This window comes from Euphorbia lathyris, chromosome 4 (assembly GCF_963576675.1).
Source record: "Euphorbia lathyris chromosome 4, ddEupLath1.1, whole genome shotgun sequence".
Taxonomy (NCBI): Eukaryota; Viridiplantae; Streptophyta; class Magnoliopsida; order Malpighiales; family Euphorbiaceae; genus Euphorbia; species Euphorbia lathyris.
Genome location: NC_088913.1, coordinates 49,970,348 through 49,980,377, shown reverse-complemented (window position 1 = coordinate 49,980,377; position 10,030 = coordinate 49,970,348). Strand labels below are relative to the sequence as shown.

Genomic DNA, 10,030 nt, shown 5'->3' with positions numbered 1-10,030 from the left:
ATGCGTTCAAGCATTTGATCAATGAATGGAAGAGGGAAATGATCCTTCCTGGTGGCATCGTTCAATTTCCTGTAGTCCACGCACATTCGCCACCCGGTAGTTTTCCGCACTGGGATTAGTTCATTCTTCTCATTCAATGTCACTGTTGTGCCCCCTTCTTCGGCACCATATGCACGGGACTCACCCACTAGCTGTCAGAGATTGGATAGATCATCCCTGCATCAAGCAACTTAATTACCTCAGGCTTCACTACTTCCTTCATTTTTGGGTTGAGTCTTCTTTGTGGTTGAGCAGTCGGCTTCAACTTATCCTCCATATAGAGCCGGTGTTCACAGAGAGATGGGCTGATTCCCTTGATGTCAGACATTTGCCATCCAAACGCTCCCTTGTGCTTCCTCAGCACCTCCACCAAGCGATCTTCCTCAGGACCTGTAAGTTCAGCCGAAATAATCACAGGTAAGTGTAAAGGAGGTGCCAAGAACACATATTTTAAATGGGCAGGTAAGGGTTTGAGATCGAGGGTTGGTGGTTCTTCAATCGAGGTCTTAGGCCTTGTCTTGGTTTCTTTGTCCAGGAATTCGTCGTGCTGGGCCCAATGACAACCCTCTTTACCTTCTACCTCGGTCTCCAAATCCAATGGCTCCTCATCTAGTTCAATACTCAGGTTCCGTTCTTCAGTTTCCTGGAAAACATTCTCAACCAAAGAGTCAGTTACGCTCAGAAAATTACAACATTCATCATCAACAGGAAATTTCATAGATTTTAGAATGTTGAATTCAACTTCCTCGTTTTGAAGCCTGAGAATCAGTTTGCCTCCCTCAACATCAATCAGTGTTCGTCCAGTGGCGAGAAAAGGCCTCCCTAACAAGATCGGGACTTGATCATCTTCTTCAATGTCCATGATCATGAAGTCAGCTGGGAAGATGAACTGATCTACCTTGACCAAAAGGTCTTCCACCACTCCAACCGGACGCCTTATAGACCTGTCAGCCAACTGAATTGTGACTGACGTAGGCTTTGGGTCTCCCATTCCTAATTTCCTGTAAACAGACAACGGCATAAGATTTATGCTTGCACCAAGATCACATAAAGCACGTTTAAAATGAACCTTGCCTATTGTACAGGGAATGCTAAAACTACCAGGATCTTTAGATTTTTTAGGTAACGGATTTGTTAGCATGGCAGAACATTCCTGGCTTAGCATTACAGTCTCATGATCTCCTAATTTTCTCTTTTTAGAGATCAGCTCTTTTAAAAAAATTCCATACACAGGCATATTCTCAAGAAGTTCAAGAAACGGGAGGTTAATCTCGATTTTCTTAAACACATTTAACATTTTGGAATAATCCTTATCTAACTTAGCTCTCCCAGAAGCAGGATAAGGCAAGGTAACCTGTGTTGGTGGTACATCAGTTTCAGTAATCGGAGTTGGATCAGAAACACTTACCTGTGGAGCAGACGGGGTAGAGATATTACCAGGAATGGGGTCTGAAGCCTTGTCTTGCTGAGGCACAAAGTCTGGTGCGCTTACCTGTGTTCCGCTCCTAAGCGTGATTGCTCGTGCTTCCTCTTCTACCAATTTACTGACCTGTGTTTGAAGCCTTTGGCAGAAAGCTTCATTGTGTGCCAACCTTCCTTCTATGGCACTCAGGCTCTCTCTCATGACATCTATACTTCTCTCCCATTCAGTCTCAGAACCTAATCCTCAGTGTCTATCCTGCTGCCAATGCGTGCTATTTGACCCATACTGTTTTAGATAATGGATCTGTTCAAGTACGATCGGGCACTCCACGTTCTTGTGCCCTCCGCTGCAAACCTCACAGCTTGCTACTGGTTCTGGTGATTTCAGGTGAGTCCCCAGCAGATCTACTTTTTCTGTAAGCGCTGCTATCTGATGATTTGATTCTGAAAATATTCCAGGGAACTCTTCGGCTATTGTGCCTCTTCTTGGAGCCGGCTTCTCAACTTGCCAACATGCACTTCGTTCAGCTAATTCTTTCATCAGATTGTACGCTTGAACTGCAGTCTTGTTGAATAGATTTCCTCCCGCTGCTGCATCCAGAAAGGCGCGGCTGACAGGAGATATTCCTGAGTAGAACATGTCAACAAGCTGGTACCGCTGGTAACCATAGTGGGGGCACCGTCTTAACAACTTCTGGAACCTCTCCCAGGCTAGATACAAGTTCTCACTGTCGGACTGCCTAAACGAGGTGATGTCGCTTCTGAATTGTGCAGTCTTTGACGGAGGGAAGTACTTTGCTGGAAACGCTGATACTGTAGTGTCCCAGTCAGTGAGAGACCCTGGCTCAATGGATTGTAGCCATTCTGCAGCTTCTTCTTTCAGAGAAAATCTAAACAGCTTCTGGAAGATCTGTTCAGATGTGACGTCTTCGCACTTGAAAGTGCTGCAGTATTCCATGAATTTGTCAAGATGTGAGTTAGGACTTCGTAGTAATCCCCACCGAACTGTCCCGAGTTCTGGATCATCTAAATCATTGTTGGTCTGATTTCAAATGACATTGCTGTTATTGTCGGATCGAGGATGCCAGAGGTGCTTATAGGCCGCTTTGCCCTCAACAACTCCATGACCGACGGATCCTCGGCCATTGTGTCCCCCTTTTACGTCCTGCAAGAACAATATCAGCTTAAGAATCAAGATGCAATGATGAGTAATTCCCAGAACCTCGGTTCTTGGAATTCCAAACAATTATATAAACCTATCACCAAAAGTAAACTAGTTATAAACAAAAATATTCCCCGGCAACGGCGCCAAAAACTTGATGCTCGTAAATTATATAGCGGTTAATAGGACAAGTGTATCCTATCGCAGCAAGTAATACAGTGCTAAGCACAGGATCGAACCACAAGGACTATTTATCACAACTAGTCGGCCCAAGGTAGGCACACAATTGTTCGGAAGGTTGAATATGTGGTGGAGTGATTAAAGAGCCAAATTTTCTGAAATAAAAGATAAAAGCGTTTGACAGGGAAGACTTCGAATTAATTGATGAAGCAATCTAAGATGGGGATTCCCTTAATTGGATCCCATGTATGATTTACTGGGATTTAGTTTCATATCATAATGATAATTGACGGTAACCACCTAATTAACCACGTGGAGATTGTCAATCTCCTGTAGTCTATTCACATGCACTTGGTTGACGGCTTAATTAGGCATATAACCTAGGGCATGTAAAGCATTAGGGTCTGTGGTGATTAAGGCTAAAGCCGTAGCCCAGCCACTAGCCCGCACTCCTAGTGGTCTCTAGCGAGGTCAGTTTATGCTAATTCGGATTAGGTAGTTCCTTGGTCAGGTAACTACCTATCTGCAATCCTAAATTTGTCAGACTCAAGGCATTAGGTTCTGCTATGTCAAGCTAGTTGCTCATCATCGAATCTCATTCTAGCAATCATCCTATCCCTGACAATTCTAAGACATTAAGCTCGCATAATCTAATCAATTGGAAACAATCCAGTAAACTAAATCCCTAATCATGCACGGTTATGCAATCAAATCATCCCCATCCCAGATTGGATAGGGATTAGTTCATAATTAAACTAAACATACCACGCATTATAAACCTGAATCATCGTTAATTCAAATAAGCAAAAAGTAAGAGACAGAATAAGGAATTAGGAATATAAAACCCGATTTCGTCTGATTCTGATTACAAATCGAGAGAGGACTCTCCTATCTCAATCTTCAAGAAGCTAAGAACTCGTACAATCGAAGTAAATAAAAAAAATAAAAACTAATACAATGAAAGAGAGAGAGTAGAACAAAAAGGAAAAAAAGAAGTCTCTAACAAAGATGACATCATGTTCTATTTATAGTGCAGGCTTAGTTAGGGGTAGTTTGGGCATTTTGCAGGTTGAAATTCGCGCCTAGGGATTGAGGAAACGCTGGGAAATTGCTTCCCAGCGTTTCGTCTCGTCGAGACAAGAGGGTGTCTCGACGAGACACTAGGCGTCTCGTCGAGACACCACGCGATGGTTCCCTTTGGGAACCATCGGCCCGCCTCGTCTCGTCGAGACGGGCAGTGTCTCGACGAGACAGGCACTGTCTCGGCGAGACATGCACTAAATTAGGGCTGAGTCCGGTTTTTCTTTGTTTTGGCCTCCGGACTTCCGAAATTTGCTCCGACGGTCCCTGAATTGTCCGGAGGTGCTCCACAAGGCACGGGTCTGGTTCGAAAATGCTCAAACAGTCCCAAAACACCTGAAAATACAGAAAATGCCATAAATAATGGAAATTACTGATTTTAACTGAAAGATCGTAAAATGATACTGAAATTGAATGGAAATAAAGCAAAAACGAACTAAAACAATCCTAAAAACCCTATATAAATGGGAGCTATCATGTTGCCGAGAGAAGAAATAGAACTCTACTTGATATGGTTCGATCTATGATGGCTGAAGCAAACTTGCCTATTTCCTATTGGGGAGATGCTTGATGCGTGCAGCGCCTAGGTAGAGCTTATGAAATGTATATTATGATAAGTTCGTTATGACTACGGATGTGATCTTCCTAAATGCTCTATCTCTAGATGAGCTGAATGTCACCTTACCTGTAAGTGACGATGGAGTGAGACTGAGGTCCGGGAGACAACTTAGGTCTGTCCAATACAGGAGGGTTTTCGGGGAGATGCCTGAAATGTTAAGGAGATCTGTGATTCGTTCCTTCCCTCGCCCGTTCCGTGTAGGAGAAATTCCCTACATGGAAGAGATGGAAGATTTTTATGTTGGTTAAATGAACCATTTTTGTTTTTGGTGTGGTTGTGGATTTAATATTTGGAACAAATTCTTTCTTTGGGGTTTATTATTCCAGTGTTATAATTTTTGTTAGGATTTCTATTGGAATTTTTGTTTTCTAATGGATTTTTAATTAAAAAAAATTTCAAATATGTTTGGATAAATTTTTATTTATGGTGTGATTATTCAAATATGTTTGGATAACCATTGGGATCCTAATTTAATTATTATTCGATTTTGATTGGATAATTTTTGGTATGTTGGATTGGAATTGACGAGCTTGAATAATTTTATGTGAGCATTTAATTGCGTTTTATTAAATCAGTGATTAGTTATTATTGATTTAATGATTATCTTCGACCTTAGTAGTTAAGATTAGTCAACATTAAGATCGAAATAATAAATCAAAAGTCATCTTAATTCCTTACAACAACCATATTTTTGTAATAAGTTGCAAAATCGTTACTTGTGAGTAACAAAATTCTCTAAGCATTAATGTATCTAATTAGTTGGATCTAATACTAAAGTGTAAAGGGTAATTTGAGCCACTTCGGTCTCATTTTCAAATCGAAATTTAGAATGAAAATTTGATTGATTAGATATAAGTTGTCTAGAGAATTAATGCGTGTATTGAACCTTTAATAACTTCTTACTAAGTCGTGCAATACCATTGTAGATCAGTCATCAATGGCAGCAGCTAGAAAGTCTATAGTTGCTGAACTCAACAAAGACCTGAAATTAAATGGGGATAACTATGAGGTTTGGTCAATAAAAATAAAGTATGTGCTTGAAGAGCAAGATGTGCTTGCTCACTTGGATACGGTTATGGCTGAACCTGAGGATGGTGCAACTGCTCAGTTTCGCCGAGATTATACGGCATGGAAGAAAAAGGATTCCACTGCCTGCATCATCATGCTGAGTGCCATGGATGATGAGTTCACTAGGAAATTCTGTAAGATTGAGTCAGCCAAGGGCCTATGGGATGCCTTAAAGGAGAAATTCGGAGGTGTGTCTCTGACTAGGCTCCGCTCATTGACAATTAAGTTTGACACTTACAAGAAGAGGCCTGATCATACAATGAAAAAGCATTTAAGAGAAATGTCCAACATGATCAGTGAGCTGAATGAAGCAGGTCATCAGTTGACCAATGAGCAGAAAGTGCAAGTTGTTATCCGCTCTTTGCCAAATAGCTGGGAGCACATGAAGGTGCACTTAACCCACAGCGAAGTAATTCAAACCTTCGATGTTGTTTGTCGCCACCTTGAGCTAGAGGAGGATCGCCTGACATCGATTAAGATCAATGCTGAAGCCCATTATGTGGGAGCCCACTCAAGTGGGAGGCGTTCCAATCCTCCAAGGCAAAAGCGTAAGCGCTTTTATGGCCAGGGCAAAGAGCAAGCCAAAGAGCCTGTGAATACAGAAAATAGAAAGGGAAAGAGAACAAAGAACAGAAAGAAACCGAAGCTTTCACGTGTGAAATGTTTCAACTGCCAAGAAAAAGGACACCATGCAAATGATTGCAAAGTTCCTAAGGTACACTACACTAACTCATGTGTGAGTGAAATAAATGTATCCAGCACTGTTCTCATAGCTGAACATGATCCTTTGTGGGTTGTTGATTCAGGTGCAACGGACCATGTGACGAAGGGAAGAGAGACCTTTGTCGAGTTCCGATGAATTCCAGTCGGTTCAAGATGGATCTATGTGGGAGGCAACTCGAGAGTTGCAGTCGAAGGGATTGGCACATGTAGATTGAGTCTACGTGGCGGTCAAACTCTCCTCCTACAAGATGTTCTCTATGCTCCGAATATTCGGAGAAACCTTATTTCTGTGAACTCTTTGTTAAGAATTGGATTTGCCTTTCTTTTTGCTAATAACAGTTTGCATTTAAGTTTGGATAATGAATTCTATGGTTCAGGATATGTACTGAATGGTTTGACTATTTTGGATGTTGAATTATATGACTCCAATAATTTTTCTGTTACTACTTCTTCTTCTGTGGATAAAGATGTTAGTTTATGGCATGCTAGGTTAAATCACATTGGCCAAGATCGCATGAATCGTTTAGCCAAAGAGGGCTTACTAGGTAGTTTAAGAAAAGTTGAATTACCTCCATACGAACCATGTCTTAAAGGAAAAATGCATAAAAAACCATTCGGGAAGGGTACTAGGGCAGAATTTCCTCTGCAATTAATTCATTCTGATGTCTATGGTCCAATGAGTGTGAGGGCTAGGCATGGGGCCTACTACTTCATCACCTTCATAGATGAATATATAAGGTATGGTCACATCTACTTGATGTCTCACAAGTCTGAAGCTTTGAGTTGTTTCAAAAAGTTTATGAACCTTGTTGAAAATCAACTAGATAAGAAGATCAAAGTTTTGAGAACTGACCGAGGTCGAGAATATCTTTCAGATGAATTCAAAGCTTTATATGATGAGAAAGGGATAGAGCATCAGTTGTCTATCCCATACACTCCGCAGCAAAATGGTGTTGCCGAGAGAAGAAATAGAACTCTCCTTGATATGGTTCGATCTATGATGGCTGAAGCAAACTTGCCTATTTCCTATTGGGGAGATGCTTGATGCGTGCGGCGCCTAGGTAGAGCTTATGAAATGTATATTATGATAAGTTCGTTATGACTACGGATGTGATCTTCCTAAATGCTCCATCTCTAGATGAGTTGAATGTCACCTTACCTGTAAGTGACGATGGAGTGAGACTGAGGTCCGGGAGACAACTTAGGTCTGTCCAATACAGGAGGGTTTTCGGGGAGATGCCTGAAATGTTAAGGAGATCTGTGATTCGTTCCTTCCCTCGCCCGTTCCGTGTAGGAGAAATTCCCTACATGGAAGAGATGGAAGATTTTTATGTTGGTTAAATGAACCATTTTTGTTTTTGGTGTGGTTGTGGATTTAATATTTGGAACAAATTCTTTCTTTGGGGTTTATTATTCCAGTGTTATAATTTTTGTTAGGATTTCTATTGGAATTTTTGTTTTCTAATGGATTTTTAATAAAAAAAATTTCAAATATGTTTGGATAAATTTTATTTATGGTGTGATTATTCAAATATGTTTGGATAACCATTGGGATCCTAATTTAATTATTATTCGATTTTGATTGGATAATTTTTGGTATGTTGGATTGGAATTGACGAGCTTGAATAATTTTATATGAGCATTTAATTGCGTTTTATTAAATTAGTGATTAGTTATTATTGATTTAATGATTATCTTCGACCTTAGTAGTTAAGATTACTCAACATTAAGATCGAAATAATAAATCAAAAGTCATCTTAATTCCTTACAACAACCATATTTTTGTAATAAGTTGCAAAATCGTTACTTGTGAGTAACAAAATTCTCTAAGCATTAATGTCTAATTAGTTGGATCTAATACTAAAGTGTAAAGGGTAATTTGAGCCACTTCGGTCTCATTTTCAAATCGAAATTTAGAATGAAAATTTGATTGATTAGATATAAGTTGTCTAGAGAATTAATGCGTGTATTGAACCTTTAATAACTTCTTACTAAGTCGTGCAATACCATTGTAGATCAGTCATCAATGGCAGCAGCTAGAAAGTCTATAGTTGCTGAACTCAACAAAGACCTGAAATTAAATGGGGATAACTATGAGGTTTGGTCAATAAAAATAAAGTATGTGCTTGACGAGCAAGATGTGCTTGCTCACTTGGATACGGTTATGGCCGAACCTGAGGATGGTGCAACTGCTCAGTTTCGCCGAGATTATACGGCATGGAAGAAAAAGGATTCCACTGCCTGCATCATCATGCTGAGTGCCATGGATGATGAGTTCACTAGGAAATTCTGTAAGATTGAGTCAGCCAAGGGCCTATGGGATGCCTTGAAGGAGAAATTCGGAGGTGTGTCTCTGACTAGGCTCCGCTCATTGACAATTAAGTTTGACACTTACAAGAAGAGGCCTGATCATACAAATGAAAAAGCATTTAAGAGAAATGTCCAACATGATCAGTGAGCTGAGTGAAGCAGGTCATCAGTTGACCAATGAGCAGAAAGTGCAAGTTGTTATCTGCTCTTTGCCAAACAGCTGGGAGCACATGAAGGTGCACTTAACCCACAGCGAAGTAATTCAAACCTTCGATGCTGTTTGTCGCCACCTTGAGCTAGAGGAGGATCACCTGGCATCGATTAAGATCAATGTTGAAGCCCATTATGTGGGAGCCCACTCAAGTGGGAGGCGTTCCAATCCTCCAAGGCAAAAGCGTAAGCGCTTCTATGGCCAGGGCAAAGAGCAAGCCAAAGAGCCTGTGAATACAGAAAATAGAAAGGGAAAGAGAACAAAGAACAGAAAGAAACCGAAGCTTTCACGTGTGAAATGTTTCAACTGCCAAGAAAAATGACACTATGCAAATGATTGCAAAGTTCCTAAGGTACACTACACTAACTCATGTGTGAGTGAAATAAATGTATCCAGCACTGTTCTCATAGCTGAACATGATCCTTTGTGGCTTGTTGATTCAGGTGCAACGGACCATGTGACGAAGGGAAGAGAGACCTTTGTCGAGTTCCGACGAATTCCAGTCGGTTCAAGATGGATCTATGTGGGAGGCAACTCGAGAGTTGCAGTCGAAGGGATTGGCACATGTAGATTGAGTCTACGTGGCGGTCAAACTCTCCTCCTACAAGATGTTCTCTATGCTCCGAATATTTAGAGAAACCTTATTTCTGTGAACTCTTTGTTAAGAATTGGATTTGCCTTTCTTTTTGCTAATAACAGTTTGCATTTAAGTTTGGATAATGAATTCTATGGTTCAGGATATGTACTGAATGGTTTGACTATTTTGGATGTTGAATTATATGACTCCAATAATTTTTCTGTTACTACTTCTTCTTCTGTGGATAAAGATGTTAGTTTATGGCATGCTAGGTTAAATCACATTGGCCAAGATCGCATGAATCGTTTAGCCAAAGAGGGCTTACTAGGTAGTTTCAGAAAAGTTGAATTACCTCCATGCGAACCATGTCTTAGAGGAAAAATGCATAGAAAACCATTCGGGAAGGGTACTAGGGCGGAATTTCCTCTGCAATTAATTCATTCTGATGTCTGTGGTCCAATGAGTGTGAGGGCTAGGCATGGGGCCTACTACTTCATCACCTTCATAGATGAATATATAAGGTATGGTCACATCTACTTGATGTCTCACAAGTCTGAAGCTTTGAGTTGTTTCAGAAAGTTTATGAACCTTGTTGAAAATCAACTAGATAAGAAGATCAAAGTTTTGAGAACTGACCGA

General features: G+C 40.6%; 1 non-coding gene across 1 annotated transcript; it reads left to right on the top strand.

The window, feature by feature from the left end:
• The first annotated feature begins 2,123 nt into the window (after positions 1 to 2,123).
• Positions 2,124 to 2,230, top strand: LOC136228330 (small nucleolar RNA R71). The gene has a single exon (XR_010688656.1). It is a non-coding gene; the product is annotated as a small nucleolar RNA R71 (small nucleolar RNA).
• The last annotated feature ends 7,800 nt before the right edge of the window (positions 2,231 to 10,030 follow it).